The 13,463-nt window shown below is 44.4% G+C and overlaps 1 pseudogene; it reads right to left on the bottom strand.

Moving 5' to 3' along the window:
* Nucleotides 1–8,181, bottom strand: part of LOC139274126 (zinc finger protein 585A-like) — a 104,828-nt pseudogene extending 96,647 nt beyond the window's left edge.
* Nucleotides 8,182–13,463: the final 5,282 nt, after the last annotated feature.

Consider the following 13,463-nt stretch of genomic DNA (forward strand, 5'->3'; position numbering starts at 1 on the left):
TGTAAAGAGAAAAAGATTAGTAAAGACAAACGTGGGTCCCCTGCAGTCAGAATCAGTGGAAGTCATAACGGGGAACAAAGAAATGGCGGACCAATTAAACAAGTACTTTGGTTCGGTATTCACTAAGGAGAACATTAACAACCTTCCGGATATAAGAGGGGTCAGAGGGTCTAGTAAGGAGGAGGAACTGAGGGAAATCCTTATTAGTCAGGAAATTGTGTTGGGGAAATTAATGGGATTGAAGGCCAGTAAATTCCCAGGGCCTGATGGACTGCATCCCAGAGTACTTAGGGAGGTGGCCTTGGAAATAGCAGATGCATTGACAGTCATTTTCCAACATTCCATTGACTCTGGATCAGTTCCTATCGAGTGAAGGGTAGCCAATGTAACCCCACTTTTTAAAAAAGGAGGGAGAGAGAAAACAGGGAATTATAGACTGGTCAGCCTGACATCGGTAGTGGGTAAGATGATGGAATCAATTATTAAGGATGTCATAGCAGCGCATTTGGAAAGAGGTGACATGATAGGTCCAAGTCAGCATGGATTTGTGAAAGGGAAATGACGCTTGACAAATCTTCTAGAATTTTGAGAGGATGTTTCCAGTAGAGTGGACAAGGGAGAACCAGTTGATGTGGTATATTTGGACTTTCAGAAGGCTTTCGACAAGGTCCCACACAGGAGATTAATGTGCAAAGTTAAAGCACATGGGATTGGGGGTAGTGTGCTGACATGGGATTGGGGGTAATGTGCTGACATGGATAGAGAACTGGTTGTCAGACAGGAAGCAAAGAGTAGGAGTAAATGGGTACTTTTCAGAATGGCAGGCGGTGACTAGTGGGGTACCGCAAGGTTCTGTGCTGGGGCCCCAGCTGTTTACACTGTACATTAATGATTTAGACGAAGGGATTAAATGTTACACAGCCAGATAGGGGATGGGTGACCAACAGGAAGAGCAGTGGAAGGAAGGTAGTGCAGGGGTCCCCTGTGGTCATCCCCATGCAAAGCAGATACACCGCTTTGGGTACTGTTGAGGCGGATGACTCATCAGGGGAGGGTAGAAGCAGCCAAGTCCATGGCACCATGGGTGGTTCTGCTGCACAGGAGGGCAGGAAAAAGAGTGCGAGAGCTATAGTGATAGGGGATTCAATCGTAAGGGGAATAGATGGACGTTTCTGTGGCCGCAACCGAGACTCCAGGATGGTATGTTGCCTCCCTGGAGCAAGGGTCAAGGATGTCTCAGACCGGGTGCAGGACATTTTGAAAGAGGAGGGTAAACAGCCAGTTGTCGTAGAGCATATAGGTACCAGCGATATAGGTAAAAAAACAGGATGAGGTCCTACAAGACAAATTTAGGGAGCTAGGAGCTAAATCAAAAAGTAGGACCTCAAAGTAGTAATCTCAGGATTCTTCCAGTGCCACATGCTAGTGAGAGTAGGAATCACAGGATAGCTCAGATGAATACGTGGCTTGAGGAGTGGTGCAGAAAGGAGGGATTCAAATTCCTGGGACATTGGAACCAGTTCTGGGGGAGGTGGAACCAGAACAAACTGGACGATTGGCACCTGGGCAAGACCGGAACCAATATCCTAGGGGGAGTGTTTGCTGGTGCTGTTGGGGAGGGGTTAAACTAATATGGCAGGGGGATGGGAACCTATGCAGGGAGACAGAGGAAAGTAGAATGGGGGCAGAAGCAAAAGATAGAAAGAAGTAAAAGTGGAGGGCAGAGAAACCCAAGGCAAAAAGCAAAAAGGGCCACATTACAGCAAAGGGTGTTAAAAAGACAAGCCTGAAGGCTCTGTGCCTCAATGCAGGAGTATTCGGAATAAGGTGGACGAATTAACTGCGCAGATAGCAGTTAACGGATATGATGTAATTGGCATCACAGAGACATGGCTCCAGGGTGACCAAGGCTGGGAACTCAACATCCAGGGGTATTCAACATTTAGGAAGGATAGACAGAAAGGAAAAGGAGGTGGGGTGGCATTGCTGGTTAAAGAGGAAATTAAAGCAATAGTAAGGAAGGACATTAGCTTGGATGATGTGGAATTTGTATGGGTGGAGCTACAGAATACCAAAGGGCAGAAAACACTCGTGGGAGGTGTGTACAGACCACCAAAAAGTAGTAATGAGGATGGTGACAGCATCAAACAAGAAATTAGGGATGCATGCAATAAAGGTACAGCAGTTATCATGGGCGACTTTAATCTACATATTGACTGGGCTAACCAAACTGGTAGCAATGCGGTGGAGGAGGATTTCCTGGAGTGTATCAGGGATGGTTTTCTAGACCAATATGTCGAGGAACCAACTAGAGGGTTGGCCATCCTAGGCTGACTGATGTGTAATGACAAAGGACTAATTAACAATCTTGTTGTGCGAGGCCCCTTGGGGAAGTGTTACCATAATATGGTAGAATTCTTTTTTAAGATGGAGAGTGACACAGTTAATTCAGAGACTAGGGTCCTGAACTTCGGTGGTATGAGACGTGAATTGGCTAGAATAGACTGACGGGTGATACTTAAAGGGTTGATGGTGGATAGACAATAGCAGACATTTAAAGATCACATGGATGACCTTCAAAAATTATACATCCCTATCTGGAGTAAAAATAAAACGGGGAAGGTGGCTCAACCGTGGCTAACAAGGGAAACTAAGGATAGTGTTAAATCCAAGGAAGAGGCATATAAATTGGCCAGAAAAATCAGCAAACCTGAGGACTGGGAGAATTTTGTAATACAGCAGAGGAGGACAAAGGGTTTAATTAGGAGGGGTAAAATAGAGTACGAGAGGAAGCTTGCTGTGAACATAAAAACTGACTGCAAAAGCTGCTACAGATGTGAAGAGAAAAAGATTAGTGAAAACAAACAGATTCAGGTGAATTTATAATGGGGAACAAAGAAATGGCGGACCAGTTAAACAAATACTGGTTCTGTCTTCACAAAGGAAGACACAAATAACCTTCCGGAAATACTAGAGGACCGAGGGTCTAGTGAGAAGGAGGAACTGAAGGATATCCTTATAAAGCGGGATATTGATGGGATTGAAGGCCGCTAAATTCCCGAGGCCTGATACTTAAATAAGTGGCTCTAGAAATAGTGGATGCATTGGTGATCATTTTCCAACAGTCTATCGACTCTGGATCAGTTCCTATGGACTGAAGGGTAGCTAATGTAACACCACTGTTTAAAAAAGGGAGAGAAAATGGGTAATTATAGACCGGTTAGCCTGACATCAATAGTGGGGAAAATGTTGGAATCACTTATTAAAGATGAAATTGCAGCACATTTGGAAACCAGTGACAGGATCGGTCCAAGTCAGCATAGATTTATGAAAGGGAAATCATGCTTGAAAAATCTTCTGGAATTTTTTGAGGATGTAACTAGTAGAGTGGACAAGGGAGAACGAGTGGATGTGGTGTATTTGGACTTTCAAAAGGCTTTTGACAAGGTCCCACACAAGAGATTGGTGTGCAAAATCAAAGTGCATGGTATTGGGAGTAATGTACTGACGTGGATAGAGAACTGGTTGGCACTCAGGAAGCAGAGAGTCAGGATAAACGGGTCCTTTTCAGAATGGCAGGCAGTGATGAGTGGAATGTCACAGGGCTCAGTGCTGGGACCCCAGCTATTTACAATATACATTAATGATTTATATGAAGGAATTGAGTGCAATATCTCCAAGTTTGCAGATACAGTAAACTGGGTGGCAGTGTGAGCTGTGAGGACGCTAAAAGGCTGCAGGGTGATTTGGACAGGTTCGGTGAGTGGGCCAATGCATGGCAGATGCAGTATAGAAACATAGAAAATAGGTGCAGGAGTAGGCCATTCGAGCCTGCATCACCATTCAATAAGATCATGGCTCATCATTCACTCAGTACCCCTTTCCTGCTTTCTCTCCATACCCCTTGATCCCTTTAGCCATAAGGGCCATATCTAACTCCCTCTTGAATATATCCAATGAACTGGCATCAACAACTCTCTGCGGTAGGGAATTCCACAGGTTAACAACTCTGAGTGAAGAAGTTTCTCCTCATCTCAGTCCTAAATGGCCTACACCTTATCCTAAGACGGTGTCTGCTGGTTCTGGACTTCCCCATCATCGGGAACATTCTTCCCGCATCTAACCTGTCCAGTCCCGTTCCGTCCGAATCTTATAAGTTTCTATGAAATTCCCCCTCATCCTTCTAAGTTAACGCCAGTGTATAAAGGCCCATTTGATCCAGTCTCTCCTCATATGTCAGTCCCGCCATCCGGCAATCAGTCTGGTGAATCTTCGCTGCACTCCTTCAATAGCAAGAATGTCCTTCCTCAGATTAGGAGACCAAAACTGGACACACTATTCCAGGTGAGGCCTCACCAAGGTCTTGTACAACTGCAGTAAGACCTCCCTGCTCCTATACTCAAATCCCCTAGCTATGAAGGCCAACATACCATTTGCCTTCTTCGCCGCCTGCTGTACCTGCATGCCAACTTTCAATGACTGATGAACCATGACACCCAGGTCTCGTTGCACCTCTTCCTTTCCTAATCTGCCGCCATTCAGATAATATTCTGTCTTCGTGTTTTTGCCCCAAAGTGGATAACCTCACATTAATCCACATTATACTGCATCTGCTATGCATTTGCCCACTCACCTAACCTGTCCAAGTCACCCTGCAGCCTCCGAGCGTCCCGCTCACAGCTCACACCGCCACCCAGTTTCAAATCCTCATTTATTTTTTTCCTCTGAGCCCCTGAACCTCATCTGGCAGTGTAATGTTGGCGAGTGGTGATTGATTGCCCTGGGAACCAACAGGGAGAGAGGTCGGAGGGCCCAGGGAGCAGCGTGTTCTGCAACCAATCGTGGAACTTGAGGGGTGGAACCTGAGTCGGACAATCAGGTAAGTCAGTGTGAACCCATTAAACAATTTATGGTTTAAAAACAAACGCAATATTTCTTTTGTCAACCAAACAGGTTAACATTTGTCACTATTTTGTTTCCCTGGTGCGATGTTAAAGTTCTTTCCACAGGTAGTGGAGTTTCAGACACTTCAGTACCAAGTGGACCAGGTGTTGAAAAGATCATTCATTTCCCTCTTTCCATGTCGCTGTGAGTAAATGGTAGAGATTGATTTCCCCTCATTATGTATCTGTTTGAGGGCAGTGACTGGAGCCGAACCCCAACATCACGCAGCACCTGCAGGAGTGAAACGGAGAAAAATCAGAGCGTGCATTGAATCTGGATTTCAAAGAGAGGATGTGACGAGGAGAGTGCGCGTTGGACGGGGGACTTGCAGCTTAGGGACAAGAGACGAAAGAATGTTTCAGAGAAACTAGAACGATGTGTTCAGAATTTCTACCCTGTACTTAGTGATGACTTTTGTAAATTATGAGGGCAGGTTGTAGAGACTAGGCTTGTATTCCCTTGCCTATAGAAGATTAAAGGGTGATCTAATTGAGGCGTTTTATGATTAAAAGAGATGATAGGGTAGATAAAGAAACTATTTCCTATGGGGGGCGGGGGGGGGGGGGGGAAAGAGTCCAAAACAAGAGGTCATAACCTTAAAATTAGAGCTAGGCCATTTAGTGGTGATGACAGGAAGCACTTCATCACACAAGCTGGAACATGTCCCCGAGAGTAACCGAAGGTATGAGAACTGAAATAATCTAGAGTTAGAAAGCAGGAAAGGCCCAAAAATGGAACAGTCTGTAATACGACATCAGGTAGTTTCCTCTTATCTTGGAGACATCAAATGCTCGACAGTGTGTTTGAAAGAAAGTTGATTTACTTGACATATCAAAATATTAAACTCCAGCCCAGTTTTAGGGTTATTAACATCAGCAGAAACAAACTCCAACTGTCAGTCCTGGATGTGATTAACAGCAGAATCCAACCCCTGCAGTCACATGTGAATTTGATGGTGTCTCAGCAGGTGGGATGAACAGGTCAATCTTCCCACACAGGGAGCAGGTGAACGGCCTCTGCCCGGTGTGAACTCTCTGGTGTCTCCACAGGGTATATGACCGAGTCAATCTCTTCCCACATATGGAGCAGGGGAACAGTCTTTCTCCGGTGAGTATGTTGATGTTTCAGCAGGTTAGACGAATCAGTGAATCCCTTCCCACATTCGGAGCAGATGAACGGCCTCTCCCCAGTGTGAACTCGCTGGTGTTTCAGCAGGTTGGACGAATCAGTGAATCTCTTCCCACATTCAGAGCAGGTGAACAGCCTCTCCCCAGTGTGAACTCGCTGGTGTGTCAACAGGTGGGATGACTGAGTGAATCTCTTCCCACACAGTGAGCAGGTAAACGGCCTCTCCCTAGTGTGAACTCGCTGGTGTGTCAACAGGTGGGATGACAATGAGAATCCCTTCCCACACACGGAGCAGGTAAACGGCCTCTCCCCAGTGTGAATTCGCTGGTGTGTCAGCAGGTTGGATGACTGAGTGAATCCCTTCCCACACAGTGAGCAGGTGAATGGCCTCTCCCCAGTGTGAACTCGCTGGTGTTTTAGCAGGTTGGATGAGTGAGTGAATCCCTTCCCACACTCGGTGCAGGTGAACGGTCTCTCCCCAGACTGACTGCGTTGGTGTGTCAGTAGATCCCTTGTGCTTTTAAAGCTCTTCTCACAGTCAGAACATTTAAAGGGTCTATCATCAGTGTGAGCAAGTTGGTGTGAAGTGAGGTTGGATAACTGTGTGAATCCCTCCCCACATACAGTGCAGGTGAACGGCCTCTCCCCAGTGTGAACTCGCTGGTGTGTCAGCAGGTGGGATGGCGGTGTGAATCCCTTCCCACACTCTGAGCAGGTGAATAGCCTCTCCCCGGTGTGACTGCATTGATGAGTTTCCAGATCAGACAGGGAATTGAATCTCTTCCCACATTCCCACGGTTTCTCCATGGTGGGGGTGTCCCTGTGTCTCTCCAGGTTGGATGATCAGTTGAAGCCTCGTCCACACACAGAACACGTGTACGGTTTCTCCCCACTGTGAATGGTGCGATGTTTTTTCAGGCTGTGTAACTGGTTAAAGCTCTTTCCACAATCAGTGCACTGGAACACTCTCACTCGGGTGTGTGCGTCTCGGTGCTTTTCCAGTCACACTGATGTTTGAAATAGTTTCCCACAGACAGAACAAACAAACATTTCTTCTTCCACATTCAAAGGCAGATGATATTCAGATGAATGGAGTAACTCGGTCAGATCTTGATGCGATGTCTCGTTTGAGTTTCCCATCTGCAAATCCTCCCCTTCTAAAGCCCTGTAAAAGGAGTTTAGAAAAACCATCACTGAATGCAGGATAGAAATTCAGAACAGACAATTCTAGTTTTCATAGAAATTTACATCACAGAAGGAGGCCATTCAACCCAGTGTGTGTGTGCTGGCTGACAAACAGCTGTACAGTCGAATCCCACTTTCCAGCTCTTGGTCCGTAGTCCTGTTGGTTATGGCACTTCAAGTGCATATCCAAGTACGTTTTAAATGCTATGAGGGTTTCTGCCTCTTCCACCCTTTCAGGCAGAGTGTTCCAGACCCCCTCCATCCTGTGTGGAAAAAATTCTCCTGAAATCCCCTCTAAACCTTCTACCAATTACTTTAAATCTATGCCTCCTGGTTATTGATGAATCTGCCAAGGTGAATAGGTCCCTCCTAGCCACTCGATCTAGGCCCCTCAATTTTATGCACCTCAGCCTCCTCTGTTCGAAAGAAAACAACCCCAGCCTAGCCAATTTTCCTCATAGCTAAAAATTCACCAGTCCAGGCAACATCCTCATATCTCTTCTGTACCCTCTCGTTCCTGTAATGTGGTGACCAGAACTGCACGCAGTACTCGAGCTGTGGCCTAACTCTTGTTTTATACAGTTCAAGCACAACCTCCCTGCTCTTGTATTCTATGCCTCGGCAAGTATTCCGTATGCCTTCTTAACCACATTATTCTATCTGTCCTGCTACCTTCAAGGATTTGTGGACCTGCACACCAAGGTCCCTCTGTTCCTCTACACTTCAATGTCCGACCATTTATTGTGTATTCCCTTGCCTTGTTAGACCTCCCCATTACCTCACTGCATTACCACACACTGCTTGAATTCCATTTGCCACTGTCCTGCCACCTGACCAGTTCATTGATATCTTCCTGCAGTCTGCAGCTTTCTTCTTATCAACTACACAATCAATTTTCATATAATCTGCAAACCTCTTAATCATATCCCCTACATTCAAGTCTAAATCATTGATTATATACCACAAAAAGCAAGGGACCAAGTACTGAGCCCTGTGGAACCCCACTGGAAACAACCTTCCAGTCACAAAAACACCCATCAACCATTACCCTTTGCTTCCTGCCTCAGCCTATTTTAGATCAACTTGCCACTTTGCCTCGGATCCCATCGGCTTTTACTTTCGTGATCAGTCTGCCATGTGGGACCTTATCAAAAGCCTTGCTAAAATCCATATAGACTGCATCAAACGCACCACCCTCATCAACCCTCCATGTTACCTCCTTAAAAACTTCAATCAAGTTAGTCAGACACGACCTTCCCTTAACAAATCCATGCGGACTGTCCCTGATTAACCAGTGTCTTTCTGAATGAAGATTTATCCTGTCCCTCAGGATTTTTTCCAATAATTGAAAGTCCAAATTGGGGGAACTGAATTGTATTTTGTCATCCCATCGAGATTGGGAGCAGAGGGACAATAAATAATATTAATAAATTATTTTAAAAATCGGTGAGCAGACAGACCTGCAGTATGTTCACTATTCAAGCTGACCAAAATCAGGCCGTTTGTATTGGATTTGGAGACAAAACTGTAACAAACCCTCAGCGGAGACTCACACCCCATTGAGTAAACTCCAGAAGATATTTTTTCTGGTGATTTCTATTAATTTCGATTTAATGAAAGCCGTAACCGACAGGTTCAATTAATCTTTATTTTCCAAATGTAGCTTGTAAGAGTGAACAACTTTAATTAGGGGTAAAGTAAATCGTTGTAATTAAAATAAAACTAAAAGACTGAGAGTAAGGTTTAAAATGCGTTCATGGTACAATAGTTGAATTAGGCAGAAACACTAAGGTCAAAGGTCAGAGAAATTCTCTTGGGAGATAAGAACACCCACAAGATTTATGTAGACAGCTCACAGAAATAATGAGGAGGCCACGATGTTCCAGCCACAGGAGATAACAGGGACAATGCCTCTTTTAAGCAGAGGGTACCATATGTCTGCCAAGGACATTAGTCTGAGAATTAGCCTGGGAAGACGTTCCCAGAAATGTAACACATAACCTGTAGGGGGCTATTCCCTAGCAACAGTCGTCAGAACTGAATGTACCAATGGAATCATTAGAAATTATTGTAACCAATAAAATTAATGTAACTGTAGCAGCCAATGAAATTGTTGTAACCTGTATTAACCAATGGAACACTTCCCCGCGTAGTTCCACCATTTTGACTGTATCTAAACTGTATAAAAATGTAATTACACAGCTTGTCCTGCGAGATCGATGTTGAGAGCACTCAGTAACGGTACTGATGAGGCCGGATCTCCCTTGATTAATCAGTTTTTAATAAACAACTCTTTTGCTCTATAAAAGACCTTTCATGTGAGTGTTATATTTTTAATACCCCACAACATTATGGCGCTGCAAGCAGGGTTACAAGGGGCAGCCTACAGACAAACGTACACGAATCCATCACGAGTGGGTATCTTCAACTACCACTCATAATCTGACATGAGCCATTACGAGACGTGTCTGTTGCCCCGGGGTACTTGAATCTGTGAAAGGTCTGCTATGGTGTAAAAGACTTTGGGGAATTGGGAAGTCACGATAGACACTATCAGAAGGCATCGATGTGGATATGGCCTCCAAGTTCAGGTAGAGGAACCATCAGTGTCTAGAATATAGATAAATCGATAAGGGTGTCGATGGGATTGCAGGCTCTAGGGGTTGGGGAAGCTGACTGGAGGGACTGGAATACAGTTTAATTGATAAGAAGTCGGTGGGACTGTAGACAGCGGGGTTAGGTGATACAAGTGGGAAAACAGTCAGTATCTGAGAATACAGTGATATAAGGGTAGACGTATCAAAAACTGAGTATGACGTGTAAAGATATGCTGGACACTGCTCCCTTATGGGGGGACTAGGATATTTTTCAGACGACCATAAAAAAACCTGATAGTGACTATCTTAAGTGACATATGGATCCAAAAATAGAGCCGGCCAAACAATTAATAAACTTTGTTGAATGAAAAGAGGCTTTTGTGAATGTCTGTCTTTGAATGAAAGTGCTTGTGTGATTTTTGACTGCGGAATATTTGAGGTGGGAATTAATGAATTTTTCAAGTGTCTGAAAGCCTGTTTGGAAAAAATGGTGGAGCTGTGTGTTTGTTTTAGCTCCACCCACTTTTTCAGACAGTGAAAGTTTTTTTTAAACCTTTTGTAGTGTTGTCCTGTATGTGGGAAGTTTTAAGAAAGTGTGACCCTAGAATTGAATTACATTTTAAGTTAGAAGCACAGGTGCGGATTTATTTGGATGATAAGTTACGGAGCTAGGAAATTCACAAAAGATAGGTTTGTTGAGCAAAAGATGCGTGGTCCCGTTGGTTTTTAAAAAAATTTCGACATGCTCATTTACTTGTCAAAAGAAAACATATAATCATCGATTACATTGGGTTGAAAGACAATAAATTTAGCCTAGAAATGAGATAAAGAACGGAGAAGGGAAATTGTAATGCCTTTTAAAAAAAAAAAGCCTGCCTGGTTCTCTCGAGGCTGCGGGACGGGGAACTACGCCCCCATTTTCCTTTGTGCAAAACCTTGACATGAAAGCTTGTAGCTCAGTAAAAAGAGTTTTAAATAAAAGATTGGCAGTACAATATTTGAATTGTGATTGAGATACTTCAGGTGATTCTCCTTGATAAACATTTTGGTTGTATTGGAAAATCTTGGGTTTGGAAGCCTTTTTAATAAAATTACACAACTACTGCGTTAGAAGCTGAAGCTTAAAAAGATGTAATTTATGAGATACTGTATCACAAAATTGAAGTTACAGAGCAAAAGATTAGAGGTTTTGATGTTCAGCTTCTAAAACAGAAATTGGGCACACAATTATAAAACAAGTACTTTGCATTGTGATCTGTGAATCACTATAAGCATAAATGAGAAGTCCGATTAAAAAATAGTATTACCATATTTGACATTTTTTAATCCAACAATAAATACAAATATTACAAAAGGGGAGCCGAGATTAGGATGGGAACAGTGAAGAGTTCATTTTGTTGTGAAGGTTTCAAGTACCACGGGTTGAGAAGGCACAACAAAATACTGAGATACATTCAAAATAAAATGTTAAATCTGATCTCTTTAAAAAAAAAAATAAATAAAACTAAAAGGTTTGAAAACAATCTAGAAATACCTTGGGGGAACAGAGTAATTTTGACAGGCATGCTAATGTGGGAAGTGCCCAACTACCCGATAAAACCAGAAGCCGCACAGGCTGTGAGACAGATAGTGGAGGGGGTTACTGGAAAGCGGTATACTCAGAGGTAGAGGGAATAACAAATTCCCCTGGCTGGCCCATGCAAAAGCCAGACGGATCATATCGGTTAACTATTGATTATACTGCCCTCAATAAGGTGACTCCCTGTCAACATCCCATCGTGGCCAGCCCAGCCACAATATTTAATGGATTAAAACCAGAGCATAAGATCTTCACAGTATTAGACATAGCCAATGGATTCTGGTCCATACCCCTGGCAAAAGAGTCCCAAGATAAGTTAGCCTTCAGTCAGCGACCATCAGTACACCTGGACACGGGTCCCACAAGGGTTCCACAATAGCCCGTCTATATTCCACCGGACTATGAGTCGAGCCATAGAAAAGGTGGATTTAACCCCGTATAGGAGTACTATACTACAATACATAGATGATCTTACTAATAACATCCGAGGATGATAGGGGGCATACAGGAGCACGTATAGAGATCCTGGAAGTCTTGCAGGACACAGGATTCAAAGTAAATCCCAAAAAAGGCATAAATCAGACAAGCTGTGGAATAGTACCTGGGACACGAAATATCCCAAGGAACTAGGATCATGTCCAATGACAGGAAGGAGGCCATTAGGATTATGCCCCGACCAAAAACAGTCAGAGGGGTGCGTACGGGACTGGGGCTCTTTAACTATTGCAGGAATTTTGTACCTAACTTCGTGGCAATCGCAGAACCAATGCAGTGGCTAGTGAAAGTGGGAAAACCATCCTTAGAAACTGTAGAGTGGAGCCCGAACAAGAAGCAGCATAGGGTAATCTGAAGGAAGCCCTAATGTCAGCTCCAGGGCTGGGACTTCCGAACATGGATCTCCCGTTCCATATATAGGGGCCAAGTTTCGGCCTGAGTTGCTCCTGTTTTTTTTGGAGCAACTGGTTTCGAATGGAGTATCTTAGAAATTTGAATTCTCGGCATTTAGTTTGCTCCAGTTCTAGTCAGTGAGAACTGTTTCACTTTGGAACAGAAATCTTTTTTCAAAGGGGGTGTGTCCGGCCACTTACGCCTGTTTTCAAAGTTTAGGCAGTGAAAACTTACTCCAAACTAACTTAGAATGGAGTAAGTGAAGATTTTTGTACGTTCGAAAAAACCTTGTCTACACTTTAGAAAATCAGGCGTAGGTTACAAATTAGGCGTAGGGAATGGGGAGGGGGGGTTTAAAGGGAAGTTTACAAACATTAAACACTTCAGTTTTACAAATAAAGAGCCATCATCAATAATAAATGATAAATACATCAATAAATCAATCCAAAAAAAATTAAAAATATTTTTAAAAAAATCAATAAATAAAACCTTTTCTACTTACTGACTGCAGCACCGGGGGGGAGGGGAAGGAAGGAAGGAGAGAGAGAGGAAGGAAGGAAGGAGAGAGAGAGAGGGAAGGAAGGAAGAGAGAGAGAGAGGGAAGGAAAGGAGAGAGAGAGAGGGAAGGAAGGAAGGAGAGAGAGAGAGAGAGAGAGGGAAGGAAGGAAGGAGGAGAGGGAAGGAAGGAAGGAGAGAGAGGGAAGGAAGGAAGGAGAGAGAGGGAAGGAAGGAGAGAGAGAGAGAGGGAAGGAAGGAAGGAGAGAGAGAGGGAGGAAGGAAGAGAGAGAGAGAGAGGGAAGGAAGGAGAGAGAGAGAGGGAAGGAAGGAAGGAGAGAGAGAGAGGAAGGAAGGAAGGAGAGAGAGAGAGAGAGGGAAGGAAGGAAGGAGAGAGGAGGGAGGAAGGAAGGAGAGAGGAGGGAGGGAAGGAAGGGAGAGGAGGGAGGGAAGGAAGGGGAGAGGAGGGAGGAAGGAAGGGGAGAGGAGGGAGGGAAGGAAGGAGAGAGAGGGGGAGGGAAGGAAGGAGAGAGGAGGGAGGGAAGGAAGGCGAGAGAGAGGGAGGGAAGGAAGGAGAGAGGAGGGAGGGAAGGAAGGAGAGAGGAGGGAGGGAAGGAAGGAGAGAGGAGGGAGGGAAGGAAGGAGAG

The sequence above is a fragment of the Pristiophorus japonicus genome, chromosome 9 (genome assembly GCF_044704955.1).
Source record: "Pristiophorus japonicus isolate sPriJap1 chromosome 9, sPriJap1.hap1, whole genome shotgun sequence".
Lineage (NCBI taxonomy): Eukaryota > Metazoa > Chordata > Chondrichthyes > Pristiophoridae > Pristiophorus > Pristiophorus japonicus.